Source organism: Pristiophorus japonicus, chromosome 1 (genome assembly GCF_044704955.1).
Source record: "Pristiophorus japonicus isolate sPriJap1 chromosome 1, sPriJap1.hap1, whole genome shotgun sequence".
NCBI lineage: Eukaryota > Metazoa > Chordata > Chondrichthyes > Pristiophoridae > Pristiophorus > Pristiophorus japonicus.
This window is the reverse complement of record NC_091977.1, coordinates 271,303,858-271,326,839: the sequence shown is the minus strand read 5'-3', so window position 1 is coordinate 271,326,839 and position 22,982 is coordinate 271,303,858. Positions and strand designations below refer to the sequence as shown.

The window sequence follows — 22,982 nt, the reverse complement described above, 5'->3', positions numbered from 1 at the left end:
ACGCGAATTCCCCAACCTATTGAAGCTAGAAGAGATAAACATCCCACTCTGAAACCCAGGTCTTTTTGAGAGCAGACTGAGCATCTGTGGGAGATTCGCCAACTGCCCTTGGGATACATGGAATGTCAGGCTCCACTGCGGATGTCTGTAGACATACCACACACTTCCCGGTAGACGGCAAAGTTACAGAGCAATCATGTAAGGCTGTGCATGTGAAGCGAGTGTATTCTTCCATACAACCAGACAATTGTTTACAGCATAGGAGGAGGCCATTTGGCCCCTCATGTCTGTACAGCTCTTTGGTGGAGCAGTCTAAAACTAATCACACTGTCCTATGCTTTCCACATAGCTTTGTATCTTCTATGATTCAAATATGTAGCAGTGATGGATCTAAGCTACTCCTTGTGGGACAGCGTAGTGCCAAGCTGCCATTTTGAGCATGTTCCTTGGCTGGGTCCCCCAATGCTTAGAATAATGTTTGATGATCAGAAAGCTTTCTTCTTCACAAAACAGATGAGGTATAGATCCGAGGTTCAGCAATGGACGCTCTCTGATCAGCAGGTTCCTCCAGCTCTTCCTCTTCTCCGGCCATCAACACCTCTTGCTTCAGCTCACTCATGGTGTGTGCCTCATCAGGCGCACTCCGCTCTATCTCCCTCAGGATGGATGGATCTGAGCTGGTGCCAGGGGGGGAGCAGAGTAAGTGACAGTGTTCTGTGAAGTGGTACCATGGATGGATGTAACAGAGGATATATATAGTTGTCTTGGTTTGCTGTGGTGCACTGAGAGGAAGATAAGAGGAAGGAAGGTCACAATTGTACATTTATGAGCAACCTTCACAGAGATTAGCCCAGCTTTCAGTGGGAACAGACATGCGAACTGTCATGTATTCAACCAGCATTGTAACCCATGTTTAATCTGACCTAAGTTGTACACTGTGAGAACAATGACCACTAGGTGGTGAACTTGTGGGAGACACTCCAAACCTGGACCTTCAGGTATAAAAGGGGAAGCTCAACCCACTTCCATCACTTGAGTTCTAAGAAATAAAGGACAGGTCACAGACTGACCTTCTCTCAAGCATGGGCCTCGTGTGCATTTATACTGTATAGTAAGGACGTATCAATGGCGACAAGAAACTGGGATTTAAACCACGCGAGCATGGCCACTAGCAGAACAGACGAGAGGTACTGTGTTAAGGAATGGTTGGGTCAGAGATTCAACATTGTTAAAGCAGCACACAGTTCTCCAGGCAGACAAGGGCAATCGGTCATGCCCCAACATGTCGTCGAACCCAGAGGGGGAGTTTGACAGAGACAGTGGCAAGCTGAACGACGATTCATGCCATTGCAAGGGACAATGCGGCCAGTAATGGGGCCATTGACACCTGTTAATGGCACACTCAAGGACAGTCACAGGGGCAGTCAGGGACGATCGACTGGCAAGGGACCTTTTGTTTCCAACAACAGCTCATGTTGGAGGCGTGGAGGCACACACTCAGCCGGAGTTTGCAGAGATTAGCAAAATACCTGCAGAAATTGCAGAAATGAACGCTGGGGGAAATCGCTGGAAGCTGAAGTTCAGCGAGTTCATGTGGAGCACATTTTCAGTTCATACACCAGGACGCCACCGATAATGATAAAAGTGCTCCTCAATGGCTTCCCAGTATCAATGGAGCTAGACACGGGGTTTAGCAGAACTTCTTTACTTTTGCTCTATGCCTCTATTTACAAAACCAAGGATCCCATGTTTTTTTTTAAAACAGCCTTATAAACATGTACTGCCTCCTTCCCTTGTTAAAATAAAAATGCAATTCTTTTGCTGCACGAAAATATGAAGATGGGTATCAAACAGTTCGAAAAGTTGTGGGTGTCCAAGGCCAGGAGGCCAAAATTATCGCCGTTGACGCACAGCTACGGACTTACACAAAGGAGATCATTCCGGTGCTAGGCAGCGCCATGGTAGTCGTGACCCAGAAAGATTCGGCGAACAGGTTGCCACTCTGGGTTGTCCCGGGGGACGGTCCCGCACTATTGGGGAGGAGTTGGCTTGCTGTCATGAACTGGAAATGGGGCGATGTCAATGCAATTTCCTCTGTAGAGCGAGTATCATGCTAACAGATCCTGGACAAATTTGACTCATTATTTCAACCCGGCATTGGCACTTTCATGGGGGCCAAGATAGTGATTCACATAAACCCGGACGCCAGGCCAGTACACCACAAGGCCAGAGCGGTGCTGTACGTGATGCGGGAAAAGATAGAAGGCGAATTGGACCGCCTGCTGAGGGAAGGCATCATCTCGCCAGTCGAATTCAGTGACTAAGCGAGCCCGATTGTGCCGGTGCTCAAGGCGGATGGGTCGGTCAGGATATGTGGTGATTACAAGGCCACCATCAATCGGGTGTCACTCCAAGACCAGTACCCGCGACCGAGAGCGGAGGACCTCTTTGCGACGCTATCTGGTGGCGGTCTTTTTTCAAAATTGGACCTGATCTCAGCTTACATGACAGGAGCTGGCGAGTGAGTCGAAGAAGCTGACCACCATCACGACACACAAGGGGTTGTTTGAGAACAACAGATGTCTGTTCGGGATTCGCTCGGCCACCGCGATCTTCCAACGAAATATGGAAAGCCTCCTCAAGTCGATTCCAGGGACGGTGGTTTTTCAGGAAGACATCCTCATCACGCGATACTGAAGAACACCTCCACAACCTGGAGAAGGTGCTACACACACTGGACCGGGTAGGGCTGCGACTGAAAAAGGTGAAGTGCGTCTTCCTAGCTCCAGAGGTAGAATTCCTGAGGATGAGGGTAGCAGCAGACGGGATCAGCCCTGCTACGTCCAAAACGGAAGCGATCCAGAGAGCAACCAGACCCCGTAACACGACGGAGCTGCGTTCGTTCCTGAGGCTCCTGAACTATTTTGAGAACTTTCTTCTCAAATTGAGCATGCTGCTAGAACCGCTACACGTGCTCCTACACAAAGGTCACAAATGGGTCTGGGGGGACAGCCAGGAAAGGGCTTTTACCAGAGCATGCAATTTGTTATGTTCCAACAATCTGTTAATGCTATATGACCCATGTAAGAAACTTGTGTTAACGTGCGATGCGTCGTCCTATGGTGTCGGGTATGTGTTGCAGCATGTCAATGCCAAGGGTCAGTTACAACCGGTAGCTTATGCCTCCAGAAGTCTGTCCCAGGCAGAAAGGGGCTACGGGATGGTAGAAAAGGAGGCGCTCACATGTGTATATGCGGTAAAGAAAATGCACCAGTACCTGTTTGGCAGAAAATTTGAGCTGGAGACAGATGACAAACCCCTAACATCCCTTTTGGCCGACAACAAGACCATAAATGTAAATGCATCGGCCCACATACAGAGGTGGGCACTTACGTTAGCCGCCTATGACTATACAATTCGGCACAGATCGGGCACTGAAAACTGCGTCGATGCACTCAGCAGGCTCCCACTAGCCACCACTGAGTGGGCTACTGAGCATGCTGCTGAGATGGTCATGGCTGTTGAAGTTTTCAGAAGCGAAGGCATTTATACTGTATCGTAAGGACATATCACGAACAGAGTTTATGGCAGGAGCTACAGACAATGGCCTAGTTATCGGGTCACAATGCCCGTTTTTCAAGTACTATGTGGCCTCCTAAGTGCCCAAAATGGCAGGTAAGAAGCGAGTGCACACTTCGAATAGACTGTGTCTATATTAGTTCCCTTTGTTTCCTTTATTTCTGAGGCAGCATTCTCTCTGGACTGTGCGCTTTGTACTTGAAGATTCTTCGAATACAAAGTTATGGTTTCATTTTTCGTCAGCACTCTTGATCTTTACAAGCAATTTTAATTTGGCTTTTCAAGTGGATGAATTGTATTCCTCAGTATCTGAATTTGGACGTAGGAACATAAGAAAAAGAGTAGGGCATTCAGCCCCTCGAGCCATTCAATGAGATCATGGACCTCAGTTCCATTTTCCTCCCTTTTAGAGATTTTGAGGAAGAACTAATAACTTTGCTCAGGAATTGCAGAACACATTCATTAAGCAAACAATGGAATTCATTTTCTGAAATGGCATCATCTCTCTTGCCTCCCCCATTCCCACCCCACCCATCCTACAGAGCACATCTAATGGTTATCGCACCACGGGAACGCTCTACTTTATTTATTTCTGGAAAATGCTCTTTTCCAATGAGTGTGTCCTTTAGAGAGTTTAATTCTTAAATTCTGGAATATATATGGTTATCCTAGACTACTTTAATTTGATTTTATAAGTACTAGATATACTATATACAACTTCTTAGGAAACATTCAGTGATTCAAGATATAATATGTTGCAGATGACAGCAACATATATAAAATACAACTGAATTTTTGATAAATACATAATTACTTTGCCAAGAAATATCAACCTTGATTTAAATTATGCTTGCATCAATACTTCTTTAAACAGCAGACAAAAATAGCCATCTTTCATTTTCCCTCATTTTTTTCCTCCTCACTTCTTTTCCAGAAAACCCTAATATGTGTGGGGTAGGGAGGGGTGTATAGCTCTGCAAGGGAAAGCAGAAGTCAATTACCTCACCAAAATAGCTGATTTTCACCTGCATCTGGTCAGTGAATGTTAAAAGCTATTTCACTCTTGGGGAAATAACACCTGTGCCCAATCCAGTCCTCAGCTGCTGTTCACAAATGCATTTCACAGCAGGAGTCACAGGTAGCAATCTGAAGCAGGAACCAACGTTGATTTCCCTCGAAGTAATCACCTCGAACCCAGCCCAGCCATGCACGAGATCATCCACTTTTACCTAAAAAGGATAGAACAGGGTACTTTCTAAATGGTGAAAAGCTAAAAACAGACTTGGGAGTCCAGCTACATAAATCAATAAAATATCATGGACAGATACAGAAAATAATCAAAAAGACTAATGAAATGCTGTCCTTTATATCGAGAGGACTAGAATACAAGGGGGTAGAAGTTATGCTGCAGCTATACAAAACCCTGGTTACACTACACCTGGAGTACTGTGAGCAGTTCTGAGCACCACACGGAAGGATATATTGGTCTTGGAGGGAGTGCAGCGTAGATTTACCAGAATGATGTCCAGGGTTAAATTACGAGGAGAGATTACACAATTTAGGGTTGTATTCCCTAGAATTTAAAAGGATAAGGCGTGATCGGATCCAAGTTTTCAGGATATTAAGGGGAACAAATAGGGTAGATGGAGAGATACAATTTCCGCTGATTCGGGATTTTAAGATTAGGGGGCATAGTCTAAAAATTAGAGCCAGGCCTTTCGGGAGTGAAGTTAGGAAACAGTTCTACACACTAAGTTTGGAACTCTCTTCTGCAAATGGCAATTAATGCTGGATCAATTGTTAATTTTAAATCTGAGATTGATAACTTTTTGTTAACCAATGGTATTAAGTGATATGAGGCAAAGGCGGGTATATGGAGTTAGGTCACAGATCAACCATGGTAAGAACATAAGAATGAGGAGCAGGAGTAGGCCACACGGCCCCTCGAGTCTGCTCCGCCATTCAATAACATAATTGCTGATCTTCAACCTCAAATCCACTTTCCCACCTGATTTCCATATCCTTTGATTCCCCTAATGCCCAACAATCTTTCGATCTCAGCCTTGAATATATTCAATTACTGAACACCCACAGCTCTTTGGGATAGAGAATTCCAAAGATTCACAACCCTCTTAGTGAAGAAATGTCTCCCCATCTCAGTCTTAAATTATCTCATTGAATGATGGAACAGGCTTGAGGGGCTAAATGGCCGACTCCTGTTCCTGTGTTCCGATGTTTTGCTGTCTTTATGTAGATTTTAGAAGTTGGTTTTTATCCTGTGTACCATGAAAGACTTGATCATTGGTAAACAACCTAGACTTTGACTTTATTTGGAATTTTACATGTAATTCTTTTGCTTAGATTATGAATTCTTTTCAAAAAATGAAATGGAAAGTAGCTTAGTCCAGTAGATTTCAAAGTTATGCTTGTTTATGTGTTGACGTAGAACTGAAAAGTACTGATATTTTTTATTGATCAATTTTGGTGATAGCTGCATTTGTGATGTATTTAATTAATTTTTTTAGGGTAATGGTGACAACACTTTTGCTTCAATAAAATTAATTATGCCAAAGCAGATCTAATTACACTGTAAGGAGTGGTGCAGGTTTGAGTATAATTACAGCAGGATTTAATTAATTGCATGCAATGTAGTCACCTTTTGACTTTAACTATCTTGATACTATCCCAACTCTTTTTTGGAAATGTTCAGGTTCCATGCAGTAATGTCACACTTTAGTCAGACGGTTCTGCACTATGCTGCTGATGATTAACCCATTATCTGGCTCATTAGTATGTCACCGAGGCTACGATCCTCCGCTCCAGATAACCCTATAAATGCTCTAATGGGCAGGGTGGTTCCAGTTGGACTAGCAGGAAGAACACATTCTGGGCTGTAAAGGAGCATGGCTTCGGCTGATTAAACTCCAGCAGTACTTCCACTCACAATTGAGAATTTCTAAACCTAGGCTCTTGTCATCTTGTGCCTACCTTTTCCAGATTTAGGAAATTGTGATGCATCCCTAAGGAAACAGCTTGTGCATTTCATATCAGACAAATGGAAATGATATTCCGGTGGATTTTTTAGTGCCTTGCAGTGTACATCATTCATGTTTTCCATGCACATAGCTGGTAGAAGAATTCCTCTTAGCTAGTTTTGGGTGGCACATGATCGCCCTGGTCCCTATGCAATTTTGTGCAAGAGCTTCATTAGAATATTTAAATAAGACCTGAATATATGTAAACAGTGGAAGTCCAAAGAGACTTGTGGTCCAGGTACATAAATCATTAAAATGTCATGAATAGGTACAGAAAATAATCAAAAAGGCTAATTGAATGCTGGCCTTTATATCTAGAGAACTAGAATACAAGGGGGTAAAAGTTATGCTGCAGCTATACAAAACCTTGGTTAGACTACACCTGGAGCACTGTGAGCAGTTCTGGGCACCACACGGAAGGATATATTGGTCTTGGAGGGAGTGCAGCGTAGATTTACCAGAATGATGCCAAGAATTCAAGGGTTAAATTACGAGGAGAGATTATACAATTTAGGGTTGTATTCCCTAGAATTTAAAAGAATAAGGGGTGATCTGATCCAAGTTTTTGGGATATTAAGGGGCACACATCGGGTAGATAGAGAGACACAATTTCTGCTGATTCGGGATTCTAGGACTAGGGGGCATAGTCTAGAAATTAGAGCCAGGCCTTTCAGGAGTGAAATTAGGAAACACTTCGACACACAAAGAGCGGTAGAAATTTGGAACTCTCTTCCACAAACTGCAATTGATGCTGGATTAATTGTTAATTTAAAATCTGAGATTGATAGCTTTTTGTTAACCAAAGGTCAGCCATGATCTCTGCTATGTTTAGAATAACTCCACAAGACTGAGCTTAAACTGATGTGTCCTTAGTCTCTTTAATAAAACTCCAGAGTGCCAAAGCAGCATGGCAGACAACCTTTTATACTCCCTTGCACGAGGTATGCAGGTGACCCATGGGTCTCCAACAGGTGCGTCCTCTGCTGGCAAGTCTTACACAGTTATAATGTTTACATACATAGCATCACACCCCCCACCCCCCTCCCCCCAAGGTCTTTGATACAAGTTATTTACAAGTTGAGGCGGTCCGGGGCCCTTCGCTCCCTGGTTGAACGCCTGAGTTCGAACCCTGGTATGGGTGAGTTGGTCGGGCCATTGCTGCACTGCAGCACGGCTGGTCTGACCGGACTGTTGGGCATGGTGGGTTCATCCTCTGATTGATGGCAAGGTCGATTGCTGGTTGGGTGTGTGTTGGTGGATCGATGATGGTGATGTCCTCTTCAGGTTGTTCCTGGTTGACAGTGAATCGCAGTTTGGTCTGATCCAAATGCTTTCTGCACGTTTGTCATAGTTTGACAATAAACATTCTATTTCCCATCCTTGGCCAAGACAGTGCCAGCAACCCATTTGGGACCATGACCGTAATTAAGGACAAACACAGGGTTGTTTACATCAATGCCACGCGATACAGCCATGCAATCGTGGTACCTGTTTTGCCGGTGACGCCGGGTTTCCACATGATCATTAAGATCCGGATGGACTAAGGAGATCCTGGTTTTCATTAACAATTCCGCCGGGGGAACACCAGTAAGCGAGTGGGGTCACGTCCGGTAGCTGAGCAGAACCCAAGATAAACGAGTCTGCAGGGAGCAGTCCGTCATGTGTTTCAAGCTCTGCTTGATAGTTTGGACTGCCCGTTCCGCTTGACCGTTGGATGTGGGCTTAAACGGGGCAGACCTGACATGCTTAATGCCATTGCGGTTCATAAACTCGTTGAATTCCGAGCTGGTGAAACACGGTCCATTGTCACTGACAAGGACGTCGGGCCAGCCATGGGTGGTGAACATGGCCCAGAGGCTTTCAATGGTGGCAGTGGACATGCAGGATGACATGATTACACATTCAATCCATTTAGAGTAAGCGTCCACTACTACTAAGAACATCTTTCCTAGAAAGGGGCCAGCGAAATCTACGTGGATCCTGGACCACGGTTTGGAGAGCTATGACCATAGACTCAGTGGAGCCTCCCTTGATGCATTGCTCAACAGTGAGCAAGTGTTACATTGGTGTACACATGACTCCAAATCCGAGTCAAAGCCGGGCCACAAAATGTGCAACCTGGCGATAGCCTTCATCATGACTATGCCTGGTTGGGTACTGTGTAGATTGCGTATAAACGTTTCCCTGCCTTTTTTTGGCAAAATCACGCGATTACCCCATAAGAGACAATCCAACTGAATGGACATTTCATCTTTACGTCGGTGAAATGGCTTAATTTCATCTTGCATTTCCCTGGGAACAACTGACCAGCTCCCATTGAGGATGCAACTCTTTACTACAGGGTCCTGGCTGGTCCAGGTCCTGATCTGGCGAGCTGTGACAGGTGACCCCTTGCTCTCAAAAACATCCATGAACAGAAGCAAGTCTGCAGGTTGCACCATTTCTACCCCGGTGGTGGGCAATGGTAGCCGACTGAGAGCATCAGCACAGTTCTCCGTGCCTAGTCTGTGGCGGATAACATAGCCATAAGCGGACAATGTTAGTGCCCATCTTTGGATGCGGGATGAAGCATTGGTGTTTATACCTTTGCTTTCTGAAAACAGCGAAATGAGCGGTTTGTGGTCGGTTTCAAGCTCCAACCGGAGTCCAAATAGGTATTGGTGCTTTTTCTTAACCCCATATCCGCATGCTAATGCTTCTTTCTCGACTATACTGTAGGCTCTTTCAGCCTTAGATAGACTTCTAGACGTATGCAACAGTTTGCCTGATACATTGGTTTGCTGTAACACACACACCAACTCCGTACGAAGATGCATCACAAGCTAGCACTAAACATTTACACGTGTCATACAATACAAGTAACTTGTTAGAACATAGCAGGTTTCTGGCCTTCTCAAAAGCTGTCTCTTGAGATTTACTTTGAACCCAGTTATCAACCTTACGTAGCAACATGTGCAATGGTTTCCAGCAAAGTACTCAACCTGGGTAGAAAGTTACCGAAATAGTTGAGGAATCCCAGGAACATTCTGTGGTCTGGGTGCGTTCTTGATGGCCTCCGTCTTTGAGTCCATGGGTCTGATGCTGTCTGCCGCAATCTTTCTCCCTCAAAATTTGACCTCTGGCGCCAGGAAAACACACTTGGAGTGTTTTAGCCTGAGTCCCACTCTATCTAGTTGAATTAGAACCTCTTCCAGGTTGTGCAGGTGTTCGATGGTGTCCCGACCGGTGATCAGGATGTCGTCTTGAAATACAACGGTGCGCGGAACCGATTTCAGCAGACTCTCCGTGTTCCTCTGAAAAATGGCAGCAGCCAAGCGAATCCCAAAAGGGCATCTGTGGTATATAAACAGTCCTTTGTGCATGTTGATGCACGTCAATCTTTTCAAAGATTCAGCCAGCTCCTGTGTCATGTAAGCGGAGGTTAGATTTGATGAACGACTTCCCTCCTACTAACGTTGCGAACAGGTCATCTGCTTTGGGTAGTGGATACTGGTCTTGTAACGAGACTTGGTTGATCGTTACCTTGTATCTCTGCAGATTCTGAACATGCCATCACTTTTCAACACTGGAACAATTGGGCTGGCCCACTCGTTGAACTCAACTGGCGATATGATTCCCTCTCATTGAAGTCTGTCCAATTTGATCTCGACTTTCTTCCTCATTATATATGGAACTGCTCGAGCCTTGTGATGAACAGGCCGTGCATCAGGGACTAGATGGATCTGCACTTTGCCTGGTTCAAATAGCGACGGAAATTTGCTCAGCACTTGAGCATATGAGGCGTCATCCACCGAAGATAATGCTTTGATGTCATCCCAGTTCCATCGAATCGTTCTTCGCCAGCTTCTGCCAAACAGTGTTGGGCCATCGCCTGGTACAATCCACAGTGATAAGTCATGCACAGCTCCATCGTACGATACCTTCACTGCCGCACTGCCAATAACTGGTATGAGCTCTTTGGTGTAAGTGCGCAACTTGGTGTGAATCGGGCTTAGTTTGGGCCTTTGTGTTTGTTGCCCCACAGTTTCTCAAAAGCCTTCTGGCTCATAATTGACTGACTCGGCCCCGTGTCCAACTCTATGGAAACTGGAATCCATTTAATTTGACTTTCAGCATGATAGGAGGGCTCTTGGTGGTGAAGGTGTGCACCCCATACACTTCTTCCTCAGCCACAGGTTGAGTTGCCTCTCTTACTCGTTCTGTGTGATCCATTTCGGATCGACCATCTTCTGCCGACTCTGCCACGTGGTGAGTCGCAGCACTCTTGCACATTCGCTGGAGGTGCCCCACTGTTTCGCAGCTTTTGCACACGTAGTGCTTGAATTGACATTGATGGGTTCTATGATTTCGCCCACAGCGCCAACATGGTGCTAATGGATTCACATTCATGCCCCACGGCGGACTCTGAGTCATCCTAAGTCTTGCAGCTGCAGCTGCCATGTACAGCTCTGTCTGCTAACAGCATTATTTTATGCACAGTACTTGCCGGTGAGCTTCGATGCTGAGTAGATATCAGTTTAGTATTATCGTTCGTGGACATGAAAGCCTGGGCTATCGTGATGGCCTTGTTCAGGTCTGGGGATTCGGCAGACAGCAGCTTGCGAAGAATGACCTCTTCGCAGCATTTCCCCCAAATATCCAGCAAAATCGCAAGGTTCCGCAAGGTGTCTTAGGTCGACGACATAACTCGCCACATCGTGGCCCTCGGAGCAGTGGTGCATATAGAAGCGATACCTGGCCATTAAGATGCTCTCCTTCGGTTTGAGGTGTTCACGAACCAGCGTACACAACTCTGCATATGTCTTTTCCATTGGTTTCGTCGGTGCTAGCAGATGCTTGATGAGGCCGTATGTTGTAGACCCACAAACGGTGAGGAGAATCACCCTGTGCTTGATCGCTTTATCGTCTGCATCCAGCTCGTTGGCCACAAAGTAATGGTTGAGACGTTCAACGAAGGCTACCCAATCATCACCCTTTCCAAATCGCTCAAGAATACCAATGGCAGTCATAAACGCGTGAAAGTTCATGATCTGTTACTCGTCACCAATTGTTATGTTTAGAATAACTCCACAAGACTGAGTACTGTCAACTTAAACTGATGTGACCTTAGTCTCTTTAATAAAACTCCAGAGTACCAAAGCAGCATGGCAGACAACCTTTTATACTCGCATGAGGTGTGCAGGTGACCCTTGGGTCTCCAACAGTTGCGCCCTCTGGTGGAAAGTCTTACATAGTTATAATGTTTACATACATAACAATCTCATTGAATGGCGGAACAGGCTTAAGGGGCTGACGAAGGGTCATCGACCCGAAACGTTAACTTTGCTTTCTCTCTACAGATGCTGCATGACCCGCTGAGATTTCCAGCATTTTCTGTTTTTATTCCAGATTCCAGCATCCGCGTATTTTGCTTTTGTGATGGGCTGAATGGCCTCCTCCTGTTCCTATGTTCCTACGTGTTTCTAAATTGGAGCACTCATGATTTCCTGTCATTTACAAAGGGATTGCGCTATGTTTGCATCAATTATGAGGCCAAGGCATTTTAAATGAATCTTTTGCTTTTTGCTTTTTTAATTTAAATGTTATATTTCTATTTTACTATTTTTTGGCTTGCATTTTCATTCCATTGTCATCACAACACGTTCAGAATGTTTGTGTAACAATAAATAGCTGAATATTGTCTGCAAGATCCCCAGGAAACCCACTGCAGTAGAATCTTTTACAAGAGAACAGCAAAAATGAAAAGAAGCTTTTCCAATGCAAGCTCTGGGAATGACATGCCATCTTACCTTTGCTATAAAGTCCCATTGCAGTTAGCAAACAATTTACAATGAATGATGTGGTTTGCTTTACAAGTGCCTCAGTTGCATTATTTCATGGTTGAAGTTTGAACAAGAGTTTTATGGAGAAGGAAGGCCATCTTCGTTCACCCAAAGAGAATCTACTTTCGACCTAAGAAAGAAATATTTTCTAAATAGTGAGAAGCGAGGAACTGTGGAGGAGCAGAGAGATTTAGGGGTCCGAGTACAGAAATCACTAAAAGCTGGTGGACAGGTACAAAAATATAATTTAAAAGGGTAATGGAATGTTAGCCTTTATGTCAAGGAGGTTGGAATATACAGGGGTGGAAGTTAAGCTACAGTTGTATGAAACTCAGGTTAGACCCCATCTGGAGAACAGCAGTTCTGGGCACAGTTCTGGGTTTCAAGATGATGAAAGGATTTGATCGGGTAGATAGAGAGAAACCACTTGCTCTGGTGGGGAATCTAAGACAAGGGGGGAAAAACCTTAAAATTAGAACGAGGCTATTCAAGGGTGATGTCAGGAAGGACTTCTTCACACAAAGAAAAGAAAATAAAGAAAGACTTGCAATTCTATAGCGTCTTTCATGATCACCGGATGTCCCAAAATTCTTTACAACCGATGAAGTACATTTTTGAAGTGTCATCTCTGTTGTAATGTGAGAAACGTGGCAGCCAACTTGCGCACAGCAAGCTCTCACAAACAAAGGGATAAATATTGGCCAGGACACTGGGGAAATCTCCCCTGCTTCAAAATAGTGCCATGAGATCTTTTAGGTCCACCTGAGAGAGCAGACGGGCCTCAGTTTAACGTCTCATTTGAAAGGCCGTACCTCCGACAGTGCAGTGTCAGGCCAGATATTTGTGCTCAAGTCTCTGGAGTGGGACTTGAACTTTCTAACTCACAGGCGAGGGTGCTTCCTACTGTGCCACTGGCTGACATTAGCTGGGGAGTGGAAATCTGGAACTCTCTCTCCAAAAAGCTGTTGAGGCTGGGGATCAATTGATTTGGGTTAGACAAGGTATTCATCATAGGCAGTCCCTTGGAATCGAGGAAGACTTGCTTCCACTCTTAGCATGAGTTCTTAGGTGGCTGTACAGTCCAATACGAGAACCACAGTCTCTGTCACAAGTGGGACAGACAGTGGTTGAGGGAAAGGGTGGGCGGGGAACCTGATTTGTCGCACGTTCTTTCCTCTGCTTGCGCTTGATTTCTGCATGCTCTCGGCGATGAGACTCGAGGTGCTCAGCGCCCTCCCGGATGCACTTCCTCCAGTTAGGGCAGTCTTTGGCCAGGGACTCCCAGGTGTCAGTGGGGATGTCGCACTTTATCAGGGAGGCTTTGAGGATGTCATTGTAACGTTTCCTCGCCCACCTTTGGCTCGTTTGCCGTGGACAAGTTCCGAGTAGAGCGCTTGCTTTGGGAGTCTCGTGTCTGGCATGCGGACTATGTAGCCTGCCCAGCAGAGCTGATCAAGTGTGGTCAGTGCTTCAATGCTGGGGATGTTGGCCTGGATGAGGACGCGAATGTTTGTGCGTATGTCCTCCCAGGGGATTTGCAGGATCTTGCGGAGACAACGCTGGTGGTATTTCTCCAACGACTTGAGGTGTCTACTGTACATGGTCCACATCTCTGAGCCATACAGGAGGGTTCCGCTAAGCCTGTGTGATAGCCGGTGTGCAACGACCATCCCACATTAAAAGAAATCATGCACAGGCAGCTTCCACTCCTCTAACACGAAGTTCGGGAACTGGAACATCAGGACCCTCATGGACAACCCCAACACCAACAGAACGGAATGCTGCACCGCCATAGTTGCCCGGGAGCTTAGACGCAAGGGTTGTGGAAACAAGGTCGAATTGAATGGGGGGATCAGGCTTGATAGGCTGGTGGTCTATTCCTGTTCCAATGTTCCTATTGTAGCATTGAATTGTTATTGTGCTGTAGTGGTTATGTAACTTTACTGGTAATCCAGAGGCCTGGACTAATAATCCAGAAAATGCAACTTTAATGCCCATTAGGGTAGTTTGAGAATTTGACTTACATTTTTTTTAAATCTGGAGTTAAAATGTTGGTGTTCGTAAAGTGATTGTCATTGAAACCCAACTGTTGGCCTTCATAGCGAGGGGATTTGAGTACAGGGGCAGGGAGGTGTTGCTACAGTTGTACAGGGCCTTGGTGAGGCCACACCTGGAGTATTGTGTACAGTTTTGGTCTCCTAACTTGAGGAAGGACATTCTTGCTATTGAGGGAGTGCAGCGAAGATTCACCAGACTGATTCCCAGGATGGTGGGACTGACCTATCAAGAAAGACTGGATCAACTGGGCTTGTATTCACTGGAGTTCAGAAGAATGAGAGGGGACCTCATAGAAATGTTTAAAATTCTGACGGGTTTGGACAGGTTAGATGCAGGAAGAATGTTCCCAATGTTGGGGAAGTCCAGAACCAGGGGTCACAGTCTAAGGTTAAGGGGTAAGCCATTTAGGACCGAGATGAGGAGAAACTTCTTCACCCAGAGAGTGGTAAACCTGTGGAATTCTCTACCACAGAAAGTAGTTGAGGCCAATTCACTAAATATATTCAAAAGGGAGTCCTTACTACTCAGGGGATCAAGGGGTATGGCGAGAAAGCAGGAAGGGGGTACTGAAGTTTCATGTTCAGCCATGAACTCATTGAATGGCGGTGCAGGCTAGAAGGGCTGAATGGCCTGCTCCTGCACCTATTTTCTATGTTTCTATGTTTACTCATGTCCTTCAGGGAAAGAAACCTTCCATTCTTACCTAGTCTAGCCAATGGTCCCTTTAAGGACTGCTGTAGACCTAGAAAACAGTCAGAGCCTGTGTGGACATTCTCTACCCAGTTTATGACAAACTTTGAGCAGGGTCCTAGACCAGTTGCGGGACCCTGATTTGTATTATCAGCCACCGAACACCCTGGACACTTGGACATCGCCAATTTCCAAGTTTTTAGCTGGTGTACTTCCGGAGGAGATGGGGCATGAGCGATTGTGCCCAAAATTGGTCTACCAATGTTAATTTTCCACCCAAAAATCAGGTACCTGTTGATACTTCATCATGGTTAATGTTCTTCCCACTGGACTGGTGCTCACATGTGCTGCTTGCTTGCAGCTTCTGAAGACACTTGCAGTTGGAGAAGATGTTGTCCCACTTATGATCCAGTCATTATGTCCTGAAGCTTTGGCATAACTTTATGGAGTAAACAGAATTCATGGTACAATGTTTCTCCATCCAGGTCTGCCAGATTTGCAGCCTTGACACAATCCATCAGTCCTCAAATGTGAACTGAGTGCGAAGAGCAAGCAGTAAAAAGTGTTTCAGTGGACTTGTATCGAAGATAAATAATTTCTGTGTCATCAACATTTTTTTCGTACACTTTCAAAAGCACTTGATTTAAATGCAGTTTGAAGTGCGATAAACAACTTCTTCCAATTCTGCTGTACTTTGTCCCAATTATGCCATTGGCGCCGTGAGGTAATTTTAATTCCAACGGTAGCAGAAACACGGTAAAAGGTGCTGACTGGCCAGAGGAGGCCCAGGTAAGTTTGAAAACCCCGGCCTCTAGTAATTATCCTGGATTCACCAGGACTTGAAGATTAATCTCTGGGACATTACTACAAGAAACTCGGGAGAAATATTATGGTGGCATTAAAAATAATGGTGTATTTTTTTTAATTTACCTTCAACGCTTCTGTTTACTATTCAGATAAATATTGGAGAAGGGAACAAGGCTGTTTGGATGATTCTTGACAGTCAGTTAACTGAGTCTGTTAGCTTTCCAATTGACGAGGGAAGGCGGGGCACCGGGAGGATGGACGCGTTGGGTGACCAATGGCGGGAGCCTGGGAGCAGTGCGGTTGATGGTAGGAGGTCATGTGATGAAACCTGCAGGAATACATTGAAGAAGAGTTGGCAACACTGCTTGCTGATGGAGAGGAAACCCCAGGCCCATGCTCCCATCATGAGGCGAGGTAATCCCCTCCCACCTACCTACCCACTTACTGCCGGAAGTCATTCCCACAGGTCCCCATCTGCGGCCAAGGTCCTGCTCCCGACTATGGGCCAGTGAATCTGTCTGGGTGTCGAGTCAAATAAAGTTTTATTTAAATGAGGCCGTGCTGTTAAGCTGGGCTGGGTCTCCACGTCCCCGACCTTGCCGGGTTCATCACCCACTACTCAGCTTGCGCCATATTATGTCCGTTGTGTACTTATGAATGACCCCACGAGGCAATGTGTTGTACTCAAACTATAGTGACTTTGGTCCTTTATTTGTAACTCCAGAGTGAGGCAGCCGCATGATGGCTTCCCTTTTATACAGCCCCTGCCAACAGGGCAGGAAACCCCAGTCTCCACCAGTTGCACCCTCTAGTGGTACCAGCATGTATATACACAGTGTAAACCTTATTGAGAGTACATCAGGTAAACAAGTCTCCATCTTATGCAACTATACAGTGACTACGCAGAGAGTATATCTTTCGGCTGCATATATAACAGCATTCTCCCCCAAGTCCTTGGTGCCAATTACCTTTGCACTCTGTGCTCTGGCTTAGCTCTCCCCAGACTTAAGTGCCAATAGCCCTTGCACCTTGGCTGTGCTTTGGCTTGGCTCTCTCCCTGTTAACCCCCAACGTTTGCCACGTTTGGTAGTGCTTACCAGTTTGGATAGTTCGATGATGCAATGGAGGTTCCAGTGGGTTCTGGGTGTGATCCATGTGTGTCCATGGCTACCTACATCCATTCCCCCGCCCCCCCTCCCCCCCACAGCGAGATCATGCAGCTGGCCCGTTACATTAACATACAGGATCAGACACAGTGCAAGTACAAAGAAAGGGAAAAAAAAATTTTTTTACTATTTGTGTCGTGACTTACATTAGGTACGTTTTATGGTCATGCGCCAGGATTGGGTAGATTGCATTCATGGTCAGTACTGAGGTCGCAGTACAGGTATGCGAGGACGCTAGTTCCAGAGCAACCGGACAGGATCCTAGTCATCTGATGGCGGCGCTGCGCCCCCTGCTAGCGGGGTGGGCTTGGTTCGCTCACCTTGCCAGGACTCAGGGCTTTTGCCGTTGCCTAGTGGTGGGCAGAGCCACAGATGTGTGTGGCCTCCCTGTCCTTCTTTGATTTGAGGGCTGCAGAATCTTCTGCCTGCTCTCTAACGGTGTTGGGAACCTGGCTGTTCCAGGTCCCGTTTGGGGAACTCGGTTCTGACCTTTCGCTCTCAGACATGGCCGAGGTAGCAACTGGGTCTGGGGGCTGCACCGTCTCCACCCGGGTGGTAGGCAACGACGGCCGACTGTGCGTATTGGCGCCGTTTTCGTTTCAGGTCCGTGGCGAATAGTGCCATCGGGTGCCTGCAGCGTGGGATAGACCTGGGGCAGGCTATCAGGATCAGTGCCTTCAACCTCCTGAGGTTGCTGGCCTATAACTTGAGGGGACACCTGGGGCAGGGCATTAGGATCAGCGCCTTTACCCTCCCGAATTCGCTCGCTTGCTACTTTTGGGGACACTCTATTTCCGACATCTCACACCATTTTGTTCTTTACATTCTTAATCAGTTCATTACATTGGTTGCAGGTCTCTTTTAAGACAACCCTGCCACGCCAAGCTGTACCTCGCTACAGCAGGGACGCCATCTTGCCTCTGTCCTCGAAGCTTGATCCTCCTCTTCCGCGATTCTGCCACAAAAGCTGGAAGAGTGCCTGTGAATTCGATCTTCCTCCCCAGGGGTCCTGCCACTGGAGCCGGGAAGGTACTTTTAGGTCGTTCCTATTGGATCATTGCCATACAGTCGTGATAGATGGTCTGTGCCTCAGGTGCTGTGCTGGTCTGTTCTCTGATGCTTGGCCCAAGCAAAGGTGAGGTTTTGCTCTGCCTCGGGGGACATCGATTGCTGGATGATGAGGCCTTCCCATTTCCATTGGATCTTCCCCATCCACCTTCTTCCGAGTAGCATTGGACCGTCACCTGCAACAATCCACAGAGGTAACTTGTGCACCACGCCATTATGGATTACAATTACATCCGAACTACCAAGGACTGGGATCAGCTCCTTGGTGTAGGTGCGCAACTTTTCCTGTACTGGAACCAACTCGGGTCGTTTTTCGTTCCATAGCCTCTCAAAGGCATCCTGGCTCATCACTGACTGGTTCGCTCTCGTGTCCACTTCCATGAAGACTGAAACACCATTTATCTCTGTCTTCCAGTGAAGATGGAAGTCACCGGTGGTGCAGGTATACATTCCATACACTTCTTCTTGGGTTGAGCTGCCTCTGGCCAAATCACCATACTCCCCGCTGGATTCAAAGTCATCTACCGATTCCTCTGCTAGATGGTGAGTCGTATTTCTTTTACACATATGCTGGAGATGGCCCTTCGTGTTACAGGCTTTGCATACGTATTCAGCAAACCGACACTGGTAGCCCTATGATTTCCTCCGCAACACCAGCATGGTGCTACTCGATTAGCACCCCTTGGCGGACTCTGAGTTCTGGAACCCTAAGGTCTGTGCTCTCTGCCCTGGGCAGAGCCACGTTCTACAGTCTTGCCTGTGAAAGGCACCATTCTGTGTACAGTACTTTCCGGGTTTGAGGCCAAAGGATGAATAATTTGCTTGGTGCTGCAGGTCGAGATCATGAACGCCTGACTGATGCTGCAGGTTGACTGTGGTGTCGGCAGATAATAACTTGTGAAGGAGGCCCTCGTGGCCAACTCCTATAACAGAGATGTCTCGCAATGCTTCGTTGAGGGGCGTGCCAAAATCACACGGTGCTGCAAGTCTCCTGAGGTCGACAGCATATTTCGCAATCTCCTGGCCCTCAGGTCTGCGGTGACTGTAGAATCTGTGTCTGGCATGAGGATGCTCTCTTTTGGTTTTAGTTGGTCGCAAATTAGTTCAGTCAGCTCATTGTATGTCTTATCCTTGGCCTTCGTGGGTGCCAGCAAGACCTTGACGAGGCGGTAGACCTCGGGCCCACAACTGGTCAGCAGTATAGCCTTGCGCTTCTCCGCCAATGTGTCCATCTCCCCTGCCTGGTTGTTTGCCACGAAATATAGCTCGAGCCTTTCCGTGAAGGCATCCCAATCATCGCCCTCTGCGAAGTCTTTAGTGTGCCAAAGGTAGCCATAATCGTGTGAAAGTCCGTATTTTCGTCGCCAGTTATTATGTCTGTGGTGTACTTATAAATGACTCCACGAGGCAATGTGTTGTCCTCAAACTGTAGTGACCTTGGTCCTTTATTCGTAACTCCAGAGTGAGGCAGCCGCATGGTGGCTCCCCTTTTATATATCCCTTGCAATCAGGGCAGGAAACCCCGGTCTCCATCAGTTGCACCCTCTAGTGGTGTCAGCATAGTATATACACAGTGTAAACCTTATTGACAGTATATCAGGTAAACAAGTCTCCATCTTATGCAGTAACTACACAAAGAGTATATCTATAGTCTGCATATATAACACGCCTACACGTCTCTCCAGCAAAAATCGAGACCTGTATTGCTAAATCAACAACAACAACCTGCATTTAAATTGCGCCTTTAATGCACTAATCTCACTATTTTGTTTGAAAAACATGACTAAAACTGAAATTCGGACAAAGCAGCATCCCTACACGGGACTCGAGGCTTCAACATCAAGAGTGCCCAGATGATGTCGGCCAGGGTGCATCTTCATCTCACTGGCCATCAACACTGGGACAGATACGATTACATAGGCACAGAAACAGGCCATTCGGCCCAACCAGTCTATGCTAGCGTTTATGCTCCACTTGAGCCTCCTTCCAGCTTTCCTCATCTAAATCTATCAGCATAACCCTCTGTTCTCTTCTCCCTGATATGCTTGTCTAGCCTCCCCTTAACTGCATCTATACTATTCGCTTCAACCACTCCCTGTGGTAGCGAGTTCCACATTCCCACCACACTTTGGGTAAAGAAATCTCTTCTAAATTCCCTATTGGATTTCTTGGTGACTATCTTATATTGATGGCCTCTAATTATGCTCTTCCCCACAAGTGGAAACATTCTATCAAAACCTTTCATAATTTTAAAGACCTCGACAGGTTAAGAATCCTAAATCTGGAGTTCCGAAATTCGGAATATTCCGGAATCCGGACACCGGGCCATTCCGTGGCAGGGTTGTCCGGAAACTGGGAAATGTTCCGAAATCCGGACAGTCCCGCCTCGACCGTCCCCCTCCTCGGCCGCCCGACCTCCCCCTGCTCGACCGTCCCCCTCCTCGGCCGCCCGACCTCCCCCTCCTCGGTCGTCCCCCTCCTCGGTCACTCGACCGTCCCCCTCCTCGGCCGCCCGACCTCCCCCTGCTCGCTCGATCGTCCCCCTCCTCGGCCGCCCAATCTCCCCCTGCTCGACCGTCCCCCTCCTCGGCCGCCCGACCTCCCCCTCCTCGGTCGTCCCCCTCCTCGGTCACTCGACCGTCCCCCTCCTCGGCCGCCCGATCTCCCCCTGCTCGACCGTCCCCCTCCTCGGCCGCCCGATCTCCCCCTGCTCGACCGTCCCCCTCCTCGGCTGCCCGACCTCCTCCTGCTCGACCGTCCCCCTGCTCGACCGTCCCCCTCCTCGGCTGCCTGACCTCCTCCTGCTCGACCGTCTCCCTCCTCGACCGTCCCCCTCCTCGGTCACTCGACCGTCCCCCTCCTCGGCTGCCCGACCTCCTCCTGCTCGACTGTTTCCCTCCTCGGCTGCCCGACCTCCCCCTGCTCGACCGTCCCCCTTCTCGGCCGCCCGACCCCCCCCTCCTCGGCCGCCCGACCGTCCCCCTCCTCGGCCGCCTAACCTCCCCCGCCCGACCTCCCCCCGCCTCAGTTGCCCGCCCTCCCCCTGCCTCAACCACCCGACCTTCCCCTTCCTCGTCCGCCCGATCTCCCCCTGCCTCACTGTGGCCGCCCAACCTCCGGCCACCCGACCGACTCCCCCCCCCCGGCCCTTATCTCCACCACCCGAACCCCCCTTCTTACCTTGGCCAGCCACCCGACCCGACCTCCCCTCCCCTCCCCTCCCCTCCCTACCTCGGCCCACGCGTTTCCGGACTTGGGACGTCGGAAAGACGTTCCGGATTTCGGGTATTTGTGGATTTCGGAATAGCCTCGGTCTCGAGGTTTCCGGATTTCGGATGCACTACCTGGATTAGGTCACCCCACAGACTTCTCTTTTCAAGAGCAAAGAGACCCAGCCTGTTCTTCCTTTCCTGATATGTATTCCTCATAAAATATGCTCGTTGTGTCACTGTGTTGGGATTGTTACATATAAGAGCTGCATGTATTGGAGCCACAGTCTGATTTCAAACAATAATGTGAAGTTAACTCATTTATCTCATATAATGATTCTAGAAAATCATGCTGACCGGCAAGATCCTGCAATGGCTCAGCAAGTTTTTGCAGAATAGTTGACTCACGCACATCAGTGTGATTCCCAATTCAATGCCTGTGCTGCGTTAGTTTATAACCTGGATGGCAGTGTGAGTGCTACAATTGGCCTTGATGCCTCTGAGTTAGAGAATGAAAAATAGCCCATAGCTCCCAGTCCTGATTGCTATCCTGTGATTGAACAAAAACAAATGTTTCAAATCATTCATGGGATGTGGGCATCGCTGACAAGGCCAGCATTTATTGCCCATTCCTAATTGCCCTTGAGAAGGTGGTGGTGAGCCCCCACCTCAAATCCGGCACCAAGCTCATGGTCTACAGGGCTGTAGTGATACCCATCTCCTATATGGCTCAGAGACATGGACCATATACAGCAGACACCTCAAAACACTAGAGAAGTACCACCAGTGCTGCCTCCGTAAGATCCTGCAAATCCACTGGGAGGATAGATGCACCAACATCAGTGTTCTCGCTGAGGCCAACATCCCCAGCATCGAAGCACTGATCACGCTCGATCAGCTCCTTGGGCGGGCCACGTCGTCCACATGCCCGACACGAGACTCCCAAAGCAAGCGCTCAACGCGGAGCTTCGATACGGCAAGCGAGCCCCAAGTGGGCAGAGGAAATGCTTCAAGGACACCCTCAAAGCCTCTTTGATAAAATGCGACATCCTCACTGACTCCTGGGAATTTCTGGCCCACGACTGCCCAAAGTGGAGGAAGAGCATCCGGGAGAGCGCTAAACACCTCGAGTCTCATCGCCGAGAACAAGCAGAAACCAAACGTAGACAGCGGAAGGAGCGTGCGTCAATCCAGGCTACCCACCCACCTTTTCCTTCAACCACTGTCTGCCCCACCTGTGACAGAAACCAATGTAGGTCCCGCATTGGACTCCTCAGTCATATGAGAACTCACTTTTAGAGTGGAAGCAAGTCATCCTCGAATCCGAGGGATTGCCTATGATATGATATATGATATGAAGGTACTCCCACAGGGAGGGAATTCCAGGATTTTGAATCCAATGACGATGAAGGAACGACAATATACTTCCAAGTCAGGATTTTGTGTGCCTTGAAGGTGGTGGTGTTCCCATGCACCTGCTGCCCTTGTCCTAGGTGGTAGAGGTCGCGGGTTTGGGAGGTGCTGCCGACGAAGCCTTGGCAAGTTGGT

At 47.6% G+C, this 22,982-nt stretch overlaps 1 protein-coding gene across 1 annotated transcript in view; it reads left to right on the top strand.

The window, feature by feature from the left end:
- Positions 1–22,982, top strand: part of LOC139247801 (oxidation resistance protein 1-like) — a 297,497-nt gene that overhangs the window by 204,742 nt on the left and 69,773 nt on the right. The gene's annotated exons all lie outside the window — the stretch shown is intronic.